At 45.9% G+C, this 21,869-nt stretch overlaps 1 protein-coding gene across 3 annotated transcripts in view; it reads right to left on the bottom strand.

Moving 5' to 3' along the window:
* Positions 1-21,869, bottom strand: part of LOC146772630 (methanethiol oxidase-like) — a 201,531-nt gene that overhangs the window by 167,087 nt on the left and 12,575 nt on the right. The window contains exon 1 of one of the 3 annotated variants that reach the window (XM_085638728.1): positions 13,993-14,254. The exons of the other annotated variants lie outside the window; for them this stretch is intronic. The gene's annotated coding sequence lies outside the window, so the exon portion shown is untranslated. Of the gene's footprint in view, positions 1-13,992; positions 14,255-21,869 lie in introns of those variants that run through there. 3 annotated transcript variants of the gene reach the window in all.

The following is a 21,869-nucleotide window of genomic DNA, read 5'->3' as shown; positions in this document are numbered from 1 at the left end:
GCCTGCTCTTAAAAAAGGAAAAGAAAGCTTTTCATTTTTCTTTTTTAAACTCATCCTGTTTTCCTTTCAGGAAAATGGTTGAGTAAAAAAAAAAAAATATAGCTTCTATTAAAAGCAATCACAGACATGGTGGTCTGCTGACCCCAGAAGGCCACGAGCCTAGTGATTTTAGAGATTTCTAATGCTTGCAAATTGCGACCTGCCTCATTAATATTCATGAGGTAGGTCGATTTGCGACCCATTAGGAAACGCTAAATAAAACTCATGGAGTTTCATACATTCAAATAGCGGTTACCTAAATGCGATTCGCAGAGAAACGCAATTGAGTAATCGCTATTTGAAATAAGGATACATGTGGCCCTAAAACACCTCTTACCAGGGCCGGCTGTAGGGCAGTGCAACCGGTGCTACCACACAAAGTGCTGACTTCAGGGGGCACTGTGTTTGCAAGTTTGTGGTTTTAAAAACACCTGCTACCACGTTTCTTGCTTCCAGCAATTTCCAAGCAACAATAAAAATGTCAAGATAACTGCGGTGATTAAGGATCTCCCTGGAGAGGGATAGGAGTTTTGTCTAGTTGAGGTTTTGACTCGTAAAGTAGCGAAGATTATTAATATGCCTGCGGTAAAGAACGTGTACCATGCAGACCACACAGTGCATATAATGTTAATAGGTCAGTGGGTTACTGCTTTTCTAAGAGACTTTTGTCACTTGTAGTTTATAAATTAAAATCCTAATATAGAAGATCGAATTATTAACTGTCATCAAAGAACTGCATGCACCCATCAGGTCACAGGTCAAGTTCTGGAAAACACTGCCACTAAACGTGATGGGCAGAATTGCCCTGATCAAAATGGTAATGCTGCCCAAGCTACTGTATTATTTCTCCAATCTCCCGGTTTATGTTCCCACTAACACATTCCAAGAGCTGGAGCAATTGATCCTGGGCTTCATCTGTAACTCGGCCGCCACAGAATAGCATTACGGAAATTATCCATACCCCCATGCCTGTGGAGGACTAGCAGTCCCCAATATGGAACTATATTACTTGGTTGTGCAGCTGCAGTGGGTGACTAAATGGTTTGCCGGGCTTAACTTAAATGGCACAGCTACATCACTTCCACCGTAGTCACAATCCTAGATTTACCCTTTGTTTCATCCAATAGCCCCCCCCCCCCCCCAATTTGTCACCGACTTGCCTAGCCCTAGCCCACCGTTGCCATAAATGCAACCTCTACCTCACTAGGAGCACAATCTCTTATGCCCCAGCGCTGCCGCTCCTGGGTACACCGAGGAACAAAACGGGCACTCTCAATAGTGTATTTACACACTGGCATGCTGCCGAGATACACTTGCTTGGTGACCTATACGCCAAAGGTACCTTGATTCCTTTCGACAGATTGTCTGACGAGAAGGACTTGCCGGCAAGTCAGTTCCTGGTTTACAACTCAATTACACCAGCACTCACATCGGCTTGGGGAGACACAAACGCTGAACCAGAGATGCATCTCCTGATCCAACAACTACATGTAATGGGCAATGGGTCCCATATAGTGCATTGGCTGACAGAGGCACTACTAACTCACACTACACAACCTTATAGTCGCCAAAAGACGAATTACTAAACGATGGAAAAGCAGAAACCCACCCGTCCATAACAATTGGAAAAATTCACTAGCGGTTTGGGCGCAGGCAGAAAGCACAGCCCTGCACAGGGAATAGATAGCTGGCCTGCGCAAATATCCCATTGCCCAGTACTGGGATGTGATGCTGGTGGAATTGAAACAGGTAGATCAGGAAACTGAAGGCAATAACTCGCAAAATGGCGACAGGTTGGGATCAGACGCAGGCACTTAACAGACCACAATTCAAGTGCTAGCCACAATAATCTGATGCACATGCTGTATAAGAAGGAGTACGAAGTTTATTTATTTGCAAAGTTACTTAAAACCAATGCAATACATGCAAAATTAAAAACCCTACGTATAATATAATATACGACCTCCGTAAAATATCATCACTGTTAATAAAAGTGCTTCCATTGTCTTTACAAGTTAAAATACAAATTTAAACGTACAGTAGCCACCTTTGCAAGTATCCCAGATGCCTACACCAATTGGATCACCCCCAACAAAAAGCTGATGGGCCTAAGGCTGTGGTGCCCGAAGATCTTGATGTCAGTTTGGTATTTTTGCCCGGGCTGCTTCAAGAAATTTAACTAGTCTAATGTTCAATTGTGGGGATGCTGGGTCAAAGCAGGCCAATACTGCCTGCCTCCTTGACCGAATCCCCCTTTGATTAAAGGGAATTTTTAACATAAGAAGGAGTAGGGATGATATAAACAGGGGCTGGAACGATCCCGAACTATACTTTACCCAGTCTTGCGTGGGTGGGGCGTGAGATATGAAAATAGCTAGAACACAGCCATAAATGTTAGCTTGGAACGACCTTGGTGTTTCGGAATGTTGTTGTTGTTTAGTTAAACACGCATTATACTGTTTTCTATAAAGTAAGCGCCAAAATAGACAAATGGACACACAAATCAATTGGAACATGGTAAACTTCGGGCGTAGGAGACAATTGTTAGCATACCTGTCGGGCACACAAATTGTACTATGATCACTGTGCATTGCTTGTATACTGATGCACTACCTCAACTCAGTTAAATGTGACTAAGTTGTCTTATCTCGATACAAGCCTATGTACGTGCAAACGCCACCAGATAATCGCCAACATGTATATAGTACTTTATTCCATTTGTAAACAGTAACTTTTATACAAAAAAACAAATAAATTAAATTTAAACAAAATGGAAAAAAAAAATCTAAGAACTGCATGCACACTGCAAAGTATAGATTAGAGCATAGATTAATGTTGCAAAAGTGGTTCATTTAGGTAAAAATGGATTCTTATTATTATAGAGAACCCCCAACTACGGTGTTCTGTTTTCAATTCTAAGTTTGTTCTTCTCCAGACCAAGCACTCTTAAACTATAGTGCCTGCCAGCATGGAAGTCATGCGATTCCTACACCTTGTAGTCCTCTGGTTTATGTAAAATTTCCTATAAGCGGCTTTACACGCGTATGATTGATTGTCTCAGTGTAATGTGTTTGTGCTGCAAAGTGCTCTGACATCCTAAACTGGTATGAGTGGCGCTATATAACTAATTTAATGCATCTGAAAGAGAGTGGTCATAGAGACACCACCTCCACCACGGATGGTGGGCACCAACAAACATTGTTGCATCGGGCATCACCAGCACTAAAGCCGAACCTGCCTTTTACGTAGTCCAGTGCGTAAGCTACCACACCTTCCAACCAAGTAGAACGAACGTGCAACCAAAGTGCTGTGGAGCTTTGTGAAGGATCCAACATGCTGTACAAATGCAATTAAAATATAAATCACATTGACTGGGTCAGTCGCTCCAATCTCCCCATTTTAACCATAGCTCACGCCTCACTTTGTGAGACAATCAGAGCATGGTTCAAAGCTCTCAGCTTTTATAGCCTGTAAAGAAAGTATTCTGGGATCTGAACAGCACAATAAGAGCAAAGTACTTGAAACCTGTACTGCATTTCGAGGTCTTAATTGCTTTGTAGATAGAATGTTTGACTCCTGGGCCTGGCAGTGTGTCAGGAAGTTCACTTTTTTGTTTCCTAAGAGTTTTATATGGTGCAAACCAGTTGCATTACAGAAGGACACATTCATTTTGTTACGCACTGAGAGATTAAGTGATTTGCCCAGAATCACAGGATGTTGAGAGACCCGGACGATGCTCGGACCTGGCTCCCCAGCTTCCAAGTCGACCGCTCGAGTCGTTAGGCCACATCCTCTCTTCTTTGGGAGGATTTTTCACTGGTCTATGCTGAAGGGACACCATCCAGAGACTGCAATTATGAAACATGCATTGACAAAGTCAGTAGTTCTGAGGTTGATCATCAGCCTAATGGCTTTGTCAATGTTTGTTTTGCCATGCTTTTTGCAAAACTTTAAATACCGTTGAGGCTACCGGGTTCTTATCAATCTGAAAAATAAAATACCTGAAAGGCAAACTGTTTTTCTCTCATAAACCGTGGCACCATTTTGTGAGTTGATGTGCTCCTTGTGAAATGGCGCTCTCACAGTGAAATCAGCCAATGGCTGTGGAGGATTCACCCCTTGCTCCACATACTTATGCTGTAGTGGGTGGAAGAAATATTTTACTAACAGACCCATGGAGGAAGAGGGCTGGCTGAATAACCCTGTCAGCAAGTACATTATACGTATACATTAAGAAAAATTGATAGGTCTTGGCCAAGACCAGCCCTAAAGAAGCTTACAAACATAAGTGTAATGAGTAAGCCTGGGCGGAGTTTCGCTATGCATAACTCCGCGAAGTGCAAAAACAAACTCAGTTGCACCACGCGGAGCTCCGCTCAGCGGAGTGCGTTAGATAAATGCCGCCCGCTGGGATTTTCAGGGCCAGGTGCTAGTCCGCACTGCGCAATCATCGCAAACGGCACCATGCACAACGCAAGCGGGCGCTGCTTCCTTTCTGCTGCTAGAGTAGATTTTTACTCAAGCAGCAGCTTTCTCAATGCGAACGGATGGTTTCTCAACGCAAGCGGTTGCGAGCATACGCTCCGGAGGTTGATTTTCCACACTCGCCAACTTGATGTTGACGAACGCGAGTGGGGAAAAAACTCCCCTTAGTTTTTTGGAACTCCGCGAGCTCCGCGTAATGCGAAGTGCAGAAAACTCTGCAAACTCCGACAGAAGAGCGGAGTTCACCACCCAAACTTAGTATAGAGCTGATCTGGTTGGTAAAGCTTAAACCCCCATATGCACGAGAATAAGTGAAAGCCAAGTGCCATCCTAAGAGTCCACTGATTTAGGTGCCCAGAAAATAGGACATGAGCCAGTTGTAAACAAGGACTCTGGGATGTCAACATCTAGCCCTGAATATTCTAGGCTGCTGTTCATGCAGACTGACAAAGGTATTTTTCTCCATTTCAGGCTTAAACAGGCATGTTAAGTGCCCAATGACACTTACTGGGTGTTTAGGGTGGGGGGACAATTGTAACCGTAACAAACATGCTCCTAACCCAATGTGTTTTCACGCAGAGTCTAACGCTTGATTACCTGTTGCTCCCTGTTCTATTCTTGCTGCATGTTGCCCATTTGAGAATTGCACAGGATTTATTTGACCATATGCAAATTGCTAACCCTCCACTATTTCCCCACAGACTTTCGGCTGTTAAAACCTAGAGGGAGCCTTGCTGGCAACATGTTAGCCCAAGCAAATGAGGAAACCCTTCACTTAGTCACTGCGTCCATGCCGTATTATAACAGGACCACAGAGGAAAGCAGACTGCCAGGAGGTGCACTGGCAGTCAGCACACCCCTCCAAAGGGCACCTCAGATACCCCCTGCATGCAAGTGCCCGCATGCAGCGGGATCTCTGCTACTCTTTAAACCCAGGTTGGTTTCCGCCTGCACAGTGAAAGGCAGACCAGCAGCTTTGAACATCTAGATCCGCTTTCACCAGCACCTTGCCCCCAGCCCATGCACGAGTTGCCAACTATACTGGGAACAGGGCATTGACTGACAGGGAGCACTGACCCGGTCTGGCGCACCCAGTTAAAGGTACAGTGCATTCTATCTGTAATAAAGGCCCAGGTGATTTAGGGATATTTATTTATTTAAAAGGTTTTATATACGTTGTCTGGACCGGAGGGTATCGGAGCGCTTTACATGGGTATTAATTGCAAAGTAACAAAATTACAATGAGGTAGTATTCAAAACCAATAAAAAAACAGCTAAATTTAACACAATCTAATTACATAAATTGCAATGAGCTACAGCAAGTCCTGAGAGATTAGGCTAGCATGGGAGGGAAAGAATGAAGAAGAGGGGGGTAGGGTATAAGAGTTGGGAGAGGCTGAGGAGAAATACCAAGTGGGACGAAGCAGGGCCTATGGGAAAGGTTAGTGGGAGAAGTTAGTGAGCGAAGGAAGATGTGAGAGGGGGAGGAGAGAGGGAGTCAGGGATCAAAAAAGGGGGGGGACCTTAAACAGTAGGGGTAGGCAAGATCTTCTTGAAACTGTTGCAAGTACATTACAAAACATTTGTGGACGCCCCTCAAGTCAACAACTGTGTGGGTGTTCACCGAATTTGTACTGAATGACCTCACCTGCCCCCTTTTCAGTGACTACAGCAGCTTGCAACTCCAGTCACTTCACACATACTGCACAAGCATTCTCAAGTTCACATACTCATGCAGTGCTTGAATGTTTTTGAGTATCTGCCTGAGTTACCTGTATATGTAATTTTCTATTATTCTCTAGGTCTTAATAATTGTGACTTTTTCCAGGCTCAAGTTGTACTTGCAGCTAGAATCAAGGTTGGTGTACCAGCCTGTTTATTTTGAAAAGCTCTATGAAAAGTGCCACTTATGTAAAATAAAATACACATCAGCCTCACATCTGTTCTCTGTACGCTGTCTCTCTTCTGAGACCCTCAAGAGTCACAGTGGGGATAGCTAATGGGCTGTTCTTGAAGTTCAGAGAATGGTTGTAACCTAGAAAGCAAAACGTCAGTGCACCTCCTCCCCAAACCCTCAACACATGTATTCACAACTATAGAAGCCAGTGATGTGGCAACCATTTAATGTAAAACAAAAAAGCTTACTCGTCTCATGGAGCCATTTATGGGTCGTCCCCAATACATCTGGCCAACACGCCCCACATATGCTGCCCCTTTGCACTCACTAAGACCGATCGCCCACCATTTGCCGACGCTAGTTGAGGGAACAACAGTCAAGACACTTCTATAGTAGTGATACTGATCACTTGAAAACAGCACGGAATAGCCTTGGTTGAGTAAAATCTATTGACTCCAGAGAGTCAATGTTAGGTTTGATTACAAGTATTCTGCTTTCGGCATTCATCCACATATGGGTAAAAAATGGAATATGGACACCAGAGTCAAAGGCTGGTTTGTGATTAGCCGAGTGAGAAAGCAATGCAAGCATCATGCTTCAGGCACGACTTCATATTAAATCTTATGTTTCTACTGGTGCTGCGGAAACTAGGGTCTGCCAAGATGGCACATCTCTGTTCTAGCAAAACGAGGTTAAAAGGATACACATTTCAAAGCCCTTTTCCACAGCGCGTTTCCCAGTACATAGATATACTGCATGTGACCCATTGTATGCTGTGAATAAAAACTAACACAGCCTAAGAAAAACAAGCATTGGTATAGCCAATAGGTCTCGCCTTTGGGACCTTATAAGTGTTTAGCCATGCAACAGTTGCATAACCCTTAGTTAGACTTGCTAGGCTGCTTCCAAGAATGTATGTTTTGGTATTTTGCAACAAAGAAGGTGAACCTTGTACATTCGTTCACTCTGCTGAACTGTCCATTTTTTAGGTCTCGCCTGACCCAGAGCATGCGCTGGTCTGGCGAGACATTTTGTGAGGGCTCCAAAAAGTGCTACCAGGACAGCCGAGACCTACAGTGCATGTGCGCGGGCGCGCGTGTCGCACTTTACCTTTATTACTTTCACTTTCGCTGCCGCAGGGCCGCTTTGATGTTTGATCACGATCACTTTCACGGCCGCTTTGATGTTCTCCATGAGGCTTTAATAGATTGCAGCAGTTAAAACAAGCATTGGCATAGCCAATAGGTCTCGCTTTTGGGACCTTATAAGTGTTTAGATATCTGCCACACAGTAGACACCAAATGTACGGTTAATGCGGAAAATAAAAACTTTATAGTGTTGAAGCACTCAACATATGTATAACTAGTGTTGCTGGATAAATAAACGGAACACACCACCTTTCTAATACTGGACTTTCTTTACAAAATCATTGTGTTCTTGCATTTGTGGTTTTCTTCATTGGAACCAATACTAAAATTGATTTGTAAAATGTTAACCCCAAAGTTGATACGTGTTGTTTCGGAGTGTGTAGAGTGATCGGACAAGCCGAACTGTGGAATACATTAGCCTCAGTCAGATTTATAAACAGGATAAGAACCCACGCGTGATATGGGCAAGTAGAGTGCACACTATTCAAAGAGGCCAAGAATGGAAGGAGCATGCAGAGTGTACTGCTCTGTCACCTACAGGCAATCATCCCTAAAAGGGCAAGGATTTCATGGGTTTAGATATGCAGGTTTCCCATCACACATTCAATGGAAGAGATTTCTCCAAGTAATGCCAAGCACGGACTTGACGTGGGCACCACTAGTTCTGGTTACACACAAAAGAGCCCCTGGGTGAAAAATCTCCAAAGTTATTCAAACAGCACATTATGCAGCATGCTCATGCGATGACAGCCAAGTATTGCACAAACACAAACAATGTGACGGGATGTCCTCAGGCACCACCATGTGTCATGCTTCATTATAGGACTCCTCTCGCTCTTCAAAAGCCCCGTTTGATGAAGAGCGGGCCTACACCTTGGAGTCAGGGAGGCACTTTGAACTTACTATGGATCCGTGAAAATAAAGTAAAAACCAATGTGGTACACCAATATGACCTTTATACTGGGCGGGGTACAGTGTGAGTGTGCGAGTGAGCGTCAGTCTCAATAGGAGGGTGCATGGATGCCACTATGTGTTGCACTCTCATTTTTTCTGCATTTACTTGTGATTATAGCAATAGCTGGTTAGCATGTATGTAGTGTAGAAAAGACAAACCTATTCAATCAATTACGATTTGTAAGAGCACTGCCTATCACCCGTGAGGGTATCTAGGCGCAGGGGGTGGGGGAAGGATTCTGCTGATGGGTGTAGTCAGTCAAACAGCCAGGTCTTTAAGCCGTTTCTGAATTCCTGCAGGGTGGGGGAGGAGGCCGTTCCAGGTTTTGGCAACCAGGTAGAAGGTGCAGCCCCCGCTCCTGTTTCGGTGGAAGCGGGGAGTGTGCACTTAATGCGGGTGACCTCCTCTTCCATCAAAATTTGAAAGTCGCTCCATGCCCATAGATGTTTGTTTTTAGTTTCCTCAGAATACCAACTAATCCAGTACTTTTCTCCCAAATCAAGGTTCACTTCACAGAGCTGGGTTTTCGAAGTTTCTCGTCATACTCTTGACATAGAAATGACAACCCACTCCATGCGATCAGTTCTTTACGTTTCCAGACCTGATCATTTCTTTTGCAAATCATTGGTATCAAGTGTGTTAGTGCGGTAAGTTCAAAGGAGGCACACGACTACAACTCCCAGAATGCATTATACTCTAAATTAGTGCCAGCACTGGATATAGTGCTCTGAAATGGAGCTGGGTGACAACCCCAATGTGCCTTCAGCAAAAGACTGCTCTCGTGCACAAATTTCTTTTCAATGTCTAAAGAGTAGAGGTAACCACTAGTTTCAAACCACAGGAGTCTTTGACACGCCTATGAAATTTAGTTTGTGGTAACCTGGTCTGTGGTAAGGGTTATTTTGCAACATTTTTATGTAATAAAAACCATTTACAAACTGCCTTCCTCTGGCCGTGTGGACGATTAACTGTTGTGGGTTCTTCAGTTCTTGCCAGTTTGGGGGCGAGTAAACAGGAACGTTGAGGAACCTTCTCCGCGGTAGAACTTCTGCATGGAACAGGTCTCCTCGGAGGGGAGAAGAGCCAAGGATCACATCCAGAGTTTGAAGTCAATGCCCCAATTCTAGCTTGTCACACAAAAATAAGTCACCGGGGGGGGGTCTAAATCTGAAGCTCCATAAGAGCTTGGGACCCAGGCCAAAGGACCCATCGGGCTCACCCCCTGGGGACCTTGATAAGAGGTGTCTGCAGGGATGTCAATGGGGTGTACAGGGCAGGGTTAAGAGTGAGACAGAAATAGAAAGTGCAAGATGCACACTTAAAGGAGGACCCTCAAGGAGTCTGGTTCCAGATACCACTGTTTTTAAAGGTAATATAATAATAAGCACCTAGAGCATCAGAGAGGGATGTGCGATTGCTATTACAAGCAGCAGATCTGCTTTCCCTAACAGCGGAGGGTACCAGCCAGCTGGATATCAGTTTGCCTAGGGCATCAAAAATCCTTGCACTTCCTCGGTCTGGTGTCAACTTTTTTCATACGATATGGCAATGTGAGGTGATTGTGCAATTCTGGCAAAGAGTGTGGACTTGCCTGTCGGATGCCCTGGGATGGGACCTTCCCTACTCACCCAAGTTGGTACTCCTGCACATCATGGAAGGGATTGGTGGCAATATATACAAGCACCACCTAATGTTTTTGGGCCTTACGTTAGCCAAACGTGACATTGCACGCCATTGGAAGGCTACTACCTCACCCCCCTTAGCAGCATGGAAGAATGGCTTAGACTTCAATATGGGCCTAGAGCTTCCTATTTTTAAGGCCAGGGGATGTCCGCATAATTGATACCCCAAAAACGTTAGCCATTTTATCGATGGGAGCCGATGCTCTTCAAAGTTCCCAACTGAAGGAAGGCTGGGGCTAGGTAATCTGCGAGGCAGAGAAGAGGCCTGCTTGTATGTGGTGAATGTTGGCTTTTGAGCCGGCTGTCCACCAGAGCTAGAACCCCACTGACAATCCAACCGACCACTGTGCTACCAAGATAGGGCTCATTTAAGACCTCTTCAGAGAAGGAAACTATTAGCAGGACTCACTGGAGAAGCCTAAATCCCCAGAGGATGCACTGGAGAGAGAATGTGCACCATGGTGAGCGCATTGACTGTCGGTGTCAGGAACATTGCCAGATCCGTGGGAAAGTAAGAAAACCCTGTTAGCTGGAGGACATTACCACGAGCCCTTAATCGCAAACTTTTTTTCATTTCATGTATCACCATTAGTCCTGTTATTTCATTGGGAACTTCAAGCCTCTGTCTCAAACCACCCCACCATAGGCGACGCCTGCTCCATTCCATCCTCCCAAGTTCATGGTTTTCTTGGTAATTCTTTAGAGCTGGAGTATCTTGGCATGGTGGGGAGATTTTCACATGCCGCCAGCCTAGTCTCTACCCCTTTTGGTGGCCAGGAAGGTAGAGGCATATGATGGGGACAGGGCAGGGCTCCATGTCATAAGAAACCAGACCCCTGTGGTCTGACCAGCTGCAGAAAGGCAGCAGTGCAGATCCAGAGACTGGACACACACTCCCTTCTTGGGGTTCTCTTACAGATCAAGTGCAAGGCCTATTTAATCCCTTTTGCACTGAAAGGCCCTTTTCCCAAGTTCTTGACTGCAGGGATCATTGAAGGTAGCTCTCCAGGTAGTTGCCTCTGTGTGAGCTAGCAGGGGGCACTTCTGGGCCAGCAGGGGGCACTCGTGGGCCAGCAGGGGGCACTCGTGGGCCAGCAGGGGGCACTCGTGGGCCAGCAGGGGGCACTCCTGGGCCAGCAGCGGGCACTCCTGGGCCAGCAGCGGGCACTCGTGGGCCAGCAGCGGGCACTCGTGGGTTGCTTAGTATTTTAATTTATCCAGTTAATCTTTGTAAAAGGCCATGGGCCAAATCTCAGGAACAATGCACTTGTGCAAATATATTTCCAATATATGACTGAGGCAGTCCCAAAGCAATGGCTGAACAAGGTCGAATCAGTCGGGCCCAATGCTCACTATTTACAATGTAAACAACAGGTAGAAACAGCAGATCTGTCAAGCCAGATCTAAAAATAACAGGTCAAGGCGATTTCGCCTCAAACAGAGATCTAAATTTCACGTTGAGAAATATGAAGGACATTTATTCTAGTTATCAGTTGTTATGCAAACACCAAAATGAGTGTGAAATCACTTCGCTTTTAATGTGCAAATAGCTCTTTCCCCATCCCATCTTACACAAGCAGTAGAAATGGTACCAAGACATTAGCTCATTTTGTGGTACACCAGTGAAAAAAGTGCTTGTGAAATGGCAAGAGCGGGAAAAAAGCCAGTACACAGCAGCCAAAGAGGGGAACTGGACAGCATCATTCCAATGTGAAAGGGGGGGGGGGAGGACAGCAGGGCAGAGATCTTGCAATCACGCAGTTTGTACAAATAGATTTTACGTTAATGGACTTAAAGACACAACTCGTTGTAGTGCGCGGCAGAATTCTTTAGCCTGGGATGGATTCAGAAAGGCATTTACGAGACATGAAGTTGTTCTACAGCAGAACTATTTCACGCACTCAAAAGCGTCTTTGTGACTCGGGCCCGAAATGTCCATTTACCATTTCATAGAATTGCACAGAGGGCGCAGTCCTTTCCGTTTTTACAACTGTATATGAATATTCCCAGAATAGTATCATTTTAGATGTTTTGGGGCAATCCATAAAACACTTAAGAGTATGTGCAGTAGTACAACAGACAGGAGTAGTGCCTGCGTGAGTCTGAAGCGTCACTCTGTGAGAGGACTTCCGGTCAGAGGAGCCCACATTTCACACAAGCACCGGCAGTGGCGGAGCTAAAATGATGGGGGCCCCCTTGCAGAATGTGATGAGGGGTTCCCGAGTCCCCCATATCTCAGGTATATCCATTGGCTATGGGCTGAATGAGACCCCCCCTGAAGCATTGGGGCTCCCCCTGGACCGCAGGGGCCTCCCTCATGCCCAGCACAGAGAGAGGGTGGCCCTCCCCAGGTAACGCGCCTCGAAGGATGTATACATTAGACTACATTTTTGGCAGCGTGAGTCCGTGTATACTCGCTGCAATGGCAGACTCATTTTGAAATGTTGGCAGCAATATTTCACTTTCCCGGCCGAGTGCAAGGCAGCTCCTGGAGGGAAGTATTCCATGGCAGAGAAGAGAAGCCCGTGCCAGCGTCCATCTTTACATTACCCGATGCTTTCCCAACAAGGCCTCCTTTGTGGGGAGACACTCAAAGCTACTGCACTAGCTGCGCCCTCTACTGGGCCTATTCTTTTGGCAACACCGGGAAGTGTTTTTGAAATGGTAGGGTGACCAGATTCTCAAAACAAACAAGCATTTACAATGCAATGGTCTCGGCAATATTCTAGGTAGAGCTATTGGTATTGCTCATTATTTTTTTAATCATTTTTGTATCCCTAAATAAATGGCATTTTCATTTCTATTGGCATTTTTTTTTTTTTTGCATATGTGATACCTATTGCATTAGCAGAAGCAGAGAGAGAGTGAGGTAGTGAGATAGAGAGAGAGAGAGAGAGAGAGAGAGTGAGGTATTGAAATAGAGAGTGAGGTAGTGAAAGAGTGAGTTAGTGAGAGGTATTTTCTGACGTAGTGAGATAGAAACAGTGAGTGATGTTGTGAGATAGAGAAAGAGTGAGGTAGTGAGATAGAGAGAGTGAATTAGTGAGTTAGAAAGAGAGAGTGAATTTGCGAGGTAGTGAGAGAGTGATGTAGTGAAGTTTTGAGAGAGTGTGTTGTGATATAGTGAGGTAGTGAGAGTGAGATAGAAATAGATAGTGATGTTGTGAAAGAGAGTGAGGTAGTGAGAGATAGTGAGGTAGTGAGGTAGTGAGAGAGAGAGTTAGGGAGAGAGAGTGACGTAGTGAGAGAGCCAACCCCACACACATACAGAACCACCCACACAGAGCCAAACCAGTGTATAAGTGTATCCCATACAGAGCCACACATACAGAGTCAGCCAGACACAGATAGAGAGCTAGCCACACAAATATTCAGAGCTACAGACATCCACATACAGAACCACTGACTTACACGTACAGAGCTAGCCAGAGACAGTCACTTAACACACATGCCGAGCTAGCCACATAAAGATACTGAGCCATCTATACACACACACACACACACACACACAGGCACCTATGCACTTTTTGAGCTACACATACACTGAGCCACACACACGCACAGCTACACACATAGAACCACACAGACATACACAGACTTACACATACTGAGCCACACAGAGCCACCAACACACACATTGAGCCTCCCACACACACACTTCCATGAAAGACGGCTACGATTTCTAATGCAGCATTATTTAAATAATTATTATTGGCTCCGTTACGGAGCTCTCAACACAAACTAAATTGTTGCTGCTAAAGATCAGGAATTTAGTTGCTGACTCACCTGGGCATCCTCCAAAATAAATTGACGCCGGGACCCCGAGGGTCTCACTTAACCCAGACAGGAGCGTAGGGTGGGGAGCCCAGGAGAAGGGAGAGGCCGAGAGTATGCAGCAGCGCTGAGGCGAGAGAGGGCGAGGGGACAATCACCCAAGCGGCAGGCCGCAGATTCTCCCGGAGCAGGCCCATCCGTCAGAGCTGCGCGTCACGTCACGGGGGAGCTTCGGCCCGCCATGAACACCACCATCTTTAGCCCGAGGAGAGAGAGCGAGTGCCAGGGAAAGGAGAGCGAACAGCGCCAGCCGGAGAGAACAGGGGGAGGAGACCAGAGCAGCAGCCGGACACAGGAGCACTGAGGGAGCCATAGCTCAAAGTAGCTGAAATGCGAGACAGATTGCATTGCAAATGCTTGTTTATACAGTCGGAGATCTCCAGTTCTCTTGTGTTGGTGGGAGTATCTCATTCAGTCCTTTATTTCTTTCTGGCACTTCGAGCGCTGCAGAAGGAAAGCAAAACTACAATTCCCACAATGCAAAGAAAACACACGGTGTGAGAGCACCACAGAGCTCTCTGTAACTGATTGATTCCTGCCCACTAAGTCCAGTTAACTATACTAGTTGCACAGAGAGCCAGTGATAGCGCGGTCCACCTTTGGAGGTAAAATCATTCTTAACAAGTACTCAGTGAGAATTACTTGGATGAAGCACAAAGTTAGGGTTTGCCCTGGTAGAAGGAAGCTGCCTCCCAGTGTGCACCCATCTCCAGGTCAGGAGTGCACTGGGGCTCTTAGCGGAGGTTTTGCCACTGACGCCGTAATTTCTTTTATCGGTTTGGGTTGCGACCCAAAAGTTGCATTTACAGAGATGTGGAATACGTCGCTTTAGCCCTGGTCAGAGGCGCAAATGTCGCTGCAAAATGGTCCAGAACGTTTTGAAATTGGACCCTTGCAATGTACGTAATCTGACCCGCGGCTCCCAGCCTCCATTCTCTAGGCGGCTTGTGGCTCATCACCCCCCCCTTGGCATATCTGAAGGAGTAAAGAAACCGGCTCTACAGGTTTTTCTACAGCAGCTGATCTGCAACTGCCTAGGTTGGAGATCGCCCCAAGATTAGTACAGGCGGAGAAGGATAGGGTACTCCAACATTTTCAGAGCGAATGCGCCGCTGTGTGCGTCCTGCCAGTTGGTGCTGTGTGCAGTGGGGCTTACTCTGGGGCAGTCCTCCGGTAGCGCTAGGAAAATGAGCACCGATCTATGCTGGAATATACAGGGTCGTAGTGTCTATAGCAAGACAGGAGGAGGCCGGCGTTGGCGGGGGCAATCAGGCAAGGTCCATGCTGCGCGAGAATCTCACCTCACCCACCAGCACTCAAGTAAACGTCCGATCGACCCCCCCCCGGCTCACCCACGGACCCTGTCCCCGCGGGGCCGCCGATGGAAGCAAGCTCTGGTGATGCAGCTCCGGCGGTGCTGGCCGAGGCTACGCCGTGCTGGATAGGTGGGAAGGGGCGGTGAGGGAACGCGCCGCAAAGGATACGCACCCGATACACTCACCGCACAAGATGTTGAAACCAGGCAGTGAGTCACGTTCTCCGCTGCTAGGAGCGGTCCGGTGGGCTCCTCTGGTCGTGGCGCAGGCAGATGCCTACGTAGGCTGCGCCTCCTTTATCCAAATCGGGGTCGGATTGCGATGTGCAGCTCCTTCCACTGGACCTCGCCAGGCATCGCCGTACTCCCCGTTGGGTCAGCCAAGAAGATCCTCACGGCCAGACGATAGCGAAAAAATGGCGGATGGAAGCTTCAAAACTTTTTCGGATTCGGGGGCGTGTTCCTGCTGTTCTAAAAGGGCGTGGCTAAAAAGTGGAAAGAACAGCACGGAACACGCCCCCGAATCTGAAAAAGACGGAGCCTATTTGGAGGGACGGCTCTCTCCTCCAATGGCTGGCCTCCGTTTAGGAAGCCAGCCAATGGAGGAGAGGCAAAAAGAGAGGCGAGCTAAAGAGCCACTCTCAGAACCATTAAATCTCCGACTTCCGGTTCTGCCTTCGGCAGACCGGACGGTCCTCGACCTAAAAACGGGGACAGGTCATAGACATAGAAGTAGGACTATGGTTTGCAGTAACCATCGACATAAAAGTAGGACTATTTGACAGCTGTCATAGACAAATAAAAAGGACTACAATTACAGCTCCCTCCACAGACCGAGATGAAGCATTACAGACAACAAATCCGCTGTATTTTATTGGCAACCCTCTCCTTCACACAGCAGCATTAGTACTTTTTATTACATTTACACTTTTAAGGACTATAGCATATATTTGCCAAAAATCTATAAAACATCACAGGCTAGCAAACGCCAGATTTTTAGCTTTATCAATGCTCGTTTCTATAGCTGCACGTCAGCACCACAAAGTACAACTCACCAATGTTGCTTAGTTGCTCATGACAGAAAAGCATGGGAGGTAAACTGTGGAATGCTAAATTGCCAAATGGCAGCCATGGACCAATGTACAAAAAAAACTTCTCTCCAGGTATTACTGCCTTAGGGTCTTAAGGGTGGCAAAGGTTGGCCGACCACACTGTCCTCCCACATTTGCGTAGTTACTGCTGAGATGTCATGTTACCTTACTGGGGTATGTATGATGCACTCTAGCCATTGGTATCATCTCATAGTGCAATAGTGTGAAGACCTGAGCAAAAAGCTCGAGCAGCGCTGCTCGCCTCTCCCTGCTCTTTTAAGTCCTTTCCAGCTAAACAGTTTGCCGTGATCTGAAAGGTCAGTCAAAAGGTCAAGTCATAGCTTTGATATGGAGAACACAAAGCATGCATCAATTGGTTATGAATAAAACATGCAATGAGCAATGCATTAATCCTTGCACGGTATGCATAAGGGCTACTGAAAAGTTTGTATGACTATGAATACAAGCTACAGGATGAAGAAATATTGTTTTATCCAAAGAAGAAACTTTGGCTGGCACGATGACGTAGGTGGCGCTGCGTGTAAAATGTCTCTCTTCAAAGGATTTCCCTTCTTGCTACAGCGCTCACCTCAGTGACGACACATGCCGTAAACAGTGCAAAGAGAGCATGCACGCGCATGTTCAACCAGAACAATGAAAAACAGGGACATTTCTGTGTTTAACGGGGACACTGTTTGAAAACAGGGACATTTGAGTCACTTGGAGAAAAGTGTCGGGACACGGGGACACTTCCCCAAAAACGGGGACCGTCCTGGGAAAACGGGGACGTCTGGTCACCCTATGAAATGGGGACAAGCTTCTCAACGACACTATTTAATCAATTTCCCACTGATTTATCTATGCACTTAATTTTAACTCTTAAAGTCTCTTGCAGACAAGACAGTAAGCTCGGCAGAATTTTGGTTCTCTCCTGTGTTTAAGTTTACAAAGTTGCTGAAGTGCAACTAGTTCTAACACCCATATTTGTGGTGTCTGTTCGTAGGGTGCTTCCTATCTTCATTAATTGATGCTTTTTTTTTTCCTTCTCAATAATTGGGGATTTCTAGAACGCAATTGTAGAAAAGTCACCCCTGGGCACTGCTTACAACGCATGGGGCATGTATTTTGTGGGCTGCGAGGATGGAGCCGGATTGGGCTACCACGCCGCTGCATCATCCGGGCACCATTGGAGGCTTTAACATGCTAGTGCCACGAATGTCACACGTTAGGGGACGGATGGGCGCAATTTCTACTTTATCACTTCAGGGCGGCACAGGCAGGTGGTGAAACCCACCTCCTTCACTTAAAGATCACATAAGCAGTTACGTTCATCACAACTAGTGTTAGCCGCATCAGTAGGTCACCTGGTAACAACAACTATTTCAGAGATCGGTAGCTACCATCAGAGGCCTCCTATGGAGGATCCTCCCAGTTATAGAGCCTGACAACACTTATGGACAGCGCATGCAGCATGGAGGAAGCTGAGCTTTAACAGCATTAATATGGAGGCAACAGTCCCATCACGCACTTCTGTAGGGCGAGGTCCTCTTAGCATTAATACTCCAAGCCTGGCTATTAGTTGGCCATGCTACGTCTGGTAGCAACATTTGCCCAACGGAGATGTTTTGGTGTCATTCATAAAAATATAACCTCACAAATATTAAACATGGTTGCAGCTTTTACAACCCACACACGCGGGTATTCTCTTATGTGTACATGAAGCAGGATGTGGAATGTTCTGAATACGCTTAAGGTACTCCGGCGTCAATGGGAGAATCGAAGGAGGGAGTAAATTTGTCCCTTCCCATTTCAAAGACTATCAACACAAGCAGAACCGGGTAACACTACACCAGTAAATACATTTGCACTTAGAAAGTCTAACTGCCTTTGACTCCGAATGCTCCCTAACTTTTGATCATTGGCCTCCATGTCGAAGCCTCGCACAGAGATGACCATCAAAGTACCGGTCAAATCCTGGAGCATTTTATATTAAATACGGGTACATATTGTTAATAAAGATGTGATGCCTGGAACATATTATGGGGTCAGCAGTCTATGGAGGCTACACATCATAGAAGATAAGTCAGTTAGCCCCATCAGAAAAATTCTAGTTCTTGTAAAACAAAGAAGATTGTGCCGCAAATCCAGAGAAGTTGAGTAGCAGACAGGGTCAGCCATGCACTGCGGGATAACCTTGTTGGCGAATTGATTAAACAACTTTTATATTCTTTCTTCAGAAACGCATATTTCTTTCAATAGAGAGTGGTCTGTGATCAATAAGCAAGTTCATGTTTAATGTATGGATCGAATAAGTTGACTCAATTATATTCAGTAGTGATCTCACCTTCAACATGGGTACCCCAAAAAAACTCATTACGTGACACAAACGTCAGGTCCTGATTCTCAAGTTTATTAAATAATTGCTAAGTTACTTAAAACCATTGCAACTATATTTAACTAAATATAGAATTCCATTCTACTGATTCTCAGGGTCTGAAGACATGACATTTGATAAAATGTATTCATAAGTGTGAGAAAAAAAAAAGTTTGGTGGATTTTCCACAATCAAAGTTTTAGGGTTACGGTTTTACCCAGGAAGGGGGTCCTTTGAAAAGGTAGCGGACTCCTGCAAAGTCATAACTTTTCCTATTCTCAAACCTTGCCACTATGTTTAACTGCTAACTTGTGCAGGAGTACACGGTACAAAAAGGGAGTTGAGAGCATGGGAAATTGGTATGAACAGTCCCATACAGCGCCATTGGGCTGTACAGAAAAGGATTGTGCTACCTGAAAAAAATTAATTTCTTGGTGGAGAAACGAAACTGTTAGAAAGAGCCCTAAACAGTGTTTTCATTTGTGTCAGAAGCATCAAATCTTCACTGGTTGCCCCACACCTCGATCAGTAGCCCTGTGGTTTTCCATGCACTGCCATTAAGTTGAAAGAGTCGGATGTGGGACGTTTAACAGGAAGATCTGGCCAGGCGGGCGAGCCAAGTGGAGACACATGGACTTCAATAAGAAGTTTCCAGAGGTAGCAGCTTCTACCCAGGGTTTGCGCTTTGCTGGCCTTGATCTCAGGTGTCGTGAAAAAGCACCTTCTATTTTCTGTGCTTTCTTCTTTATGCTGTGCTTCTAGCTTTCAACAGCAAAAGGGAGACTGTGGAGGGGTAAGCACGGGACAAGGGGACAACCTTGTGAGGTCTTTCAGGAGCAAAGGGTCTGTGATGTCACGCCGCCCTTGGTGTTTCTGGGAGACGATATCCATGCATTATTCCTGCAGAATGCGTCCTTCAGGGCCAGACTTGAACCCAAAGCAGCCCTGGAAAATTTTGTCAGACCAGCCTCCATACGGTGCATAGTGAACAAGCACAGCGAGTGAACCCGACACCAACTACAAGGGGGGCTTGGGAGGGTTATCACCCCCCAGGAAAATTTGGGGGGGAAATGGCAAAATTTGTGCATTCTACAGCACAGTTTTCATTATATATTCAATTGTATTAGCTTTTGAAGCATAGTAAATGATGACCTTGCTGTGCACCTGGATACAACAATCTTTGTTGGGGCTCTTCAATGATTCCCTCACTATCACCTTCAATAGTGCCTCTCAGCTCTTCATAGCCACTATCTCATGTGTATTTTATTTGTTTGTAGCGCTTTTCATAGCAGTGTAGGGAGTTGGAGCACTTTACATCACATGCATACACAGAGACAATGACTCATACAGGTGTAAATTAGTGGATAGAAAATGTTGCAAGGACGAGGAGAACTACGAGGTATAGGATTCACGTTTCATCCATACTGATGGGCATTTTTTAAGAGTGCTTGGTCTGTAGAAACAAAAAACTCTGAATTCAGAATGTAACACAGTGGTTAGGTTTGGCTTTACTTTACGAATTTCTTTCTACCCAAACAAACCCCTTTTCTCAACATTAGGGTAATTAAAGACTGGGAAAAAACATAACTTTCCAACCTATACCATGCAGTTTGCATGCAGCGGTTTGAAGGCAGTGCATAGGTCACTGTGCTAGATTACGATTATAACTTGTGAACTGCACAGTAACTAAAGGATCCGTGACAAAAGCATTAACCCACTGAGCTATACACATAAACTGTTCTGTGATCCACATGGTACACATTCTTTGCAGTAGGCATATTAAACCTATGACCTACCTTAGATGGGTCAAACATGAGACTAGACAAAACTCAATGTCTCTCCAGCAGGTGCATTAATCACCAGAGTTATCTTGACACTTTTACTGTTGCACCTACAAGGAACTCTGCAGCAGGTGTTTTTAAAACTGCTGTACTGCTACAAAACCGGCCCCAGAAACCAAACCACCCCACCCTTACAGCCTCCTGACTAAACGCCCGATGCCTGGTATGGCCAGTTTGGCCCTGGCACCCTTACCTCACCCAGCATGAACACAGAAAGGATGGATAGCACTTTTAAGTTGCTGTGGGTGGCGGGCATGTTAGTTCTTGTTGGGGCATCAGTTTGTTTGGTTCATTCCAATAACCAACAAGACTCCTCCTTGCTAATAATTACATGACCCCCGCAGGGTGGCGATGTGTTGGATGAAGGGGCCCCTTCCAACAGTTAAGCAGTGGGAGCAAGATATACTATACTGCTGCACGCAATCAGATACTTATAGCGAACTACTCTCGCCCAGAAGCAGGCCAAACATTTTTGGGGGCCTATACGCGGAATACCTAGGGAGGGACCGCATGGAAACGGACGCAGAGCTGGGGGCGGAAAACGAGGGGAGCGCAGGGGAAGCTATTGTCTAACTAGTTGCTGCGATATATGTCAGGCATAGGAGGCGGCATCGGCGTTGGGAGGCGATTGTGTCCTCAGTACAGAGGGGGCGTCAAGGCTTGAGAGTTCATCACGGTCATTGGTGACATACAGGCGGGTGTGTGATGTTCTGCAGCGGGGGGAGCGGCTCTCTGTGGGGAGCCGCGGCTCTAGATGGTGTAGGAGAGTAGGCAACATGTGAGGGCTACGGCCCATGTGATGCTACAGGCTCGGGTGAGGGTGGGGTTGGAGTTGGGTGTTTTGTACAAGGTATGTTAACTGAGAAAACTGCGGACTTTGGTGAAGATCACTACTATGGCAAGGATGTACTATGCTGAACTATCGGACGCTCCTAACGCATTACTGATTCGACAATTGTGCTGACAGGAGTGGAGGGAGGTTGGGATGTGCGGTGCCACGAAATATCTCACGAAGTTTATTCAGCCGGCCTCAGGGTTGTAGGCATGAAGCAATGTACATCACTGTGAGCGGATCATTAATAAATAAATAAATAAATAATAAAAAAAAAAATTACATGACCCCCAACTGTTGAACTTTGAAAATATTATATGACAATGTAATAAATACCACTACCGAAGCAGACAGTTTTGGAAAGGATTGTGGTAAA

Source organism: Triturus cristatus, chromosome 12 (genome assembly GCF_964204655.1).
Source record: "Triturus cristatus chromosome 12, aTriCri1.1, whole genome shotgun sequence".
Classification (NCBI taxonomy): Eukaryota; Metazoa; Chordata; class Amphibia; order Caudata; family Salamandridae; genus Triturus; species Triturus cristatus.
The sequence above is the reverse complement of the archived record's forward strand: the minus strand, read 5'-3'. Positions and strand labels throughout refer to the sequence as shown.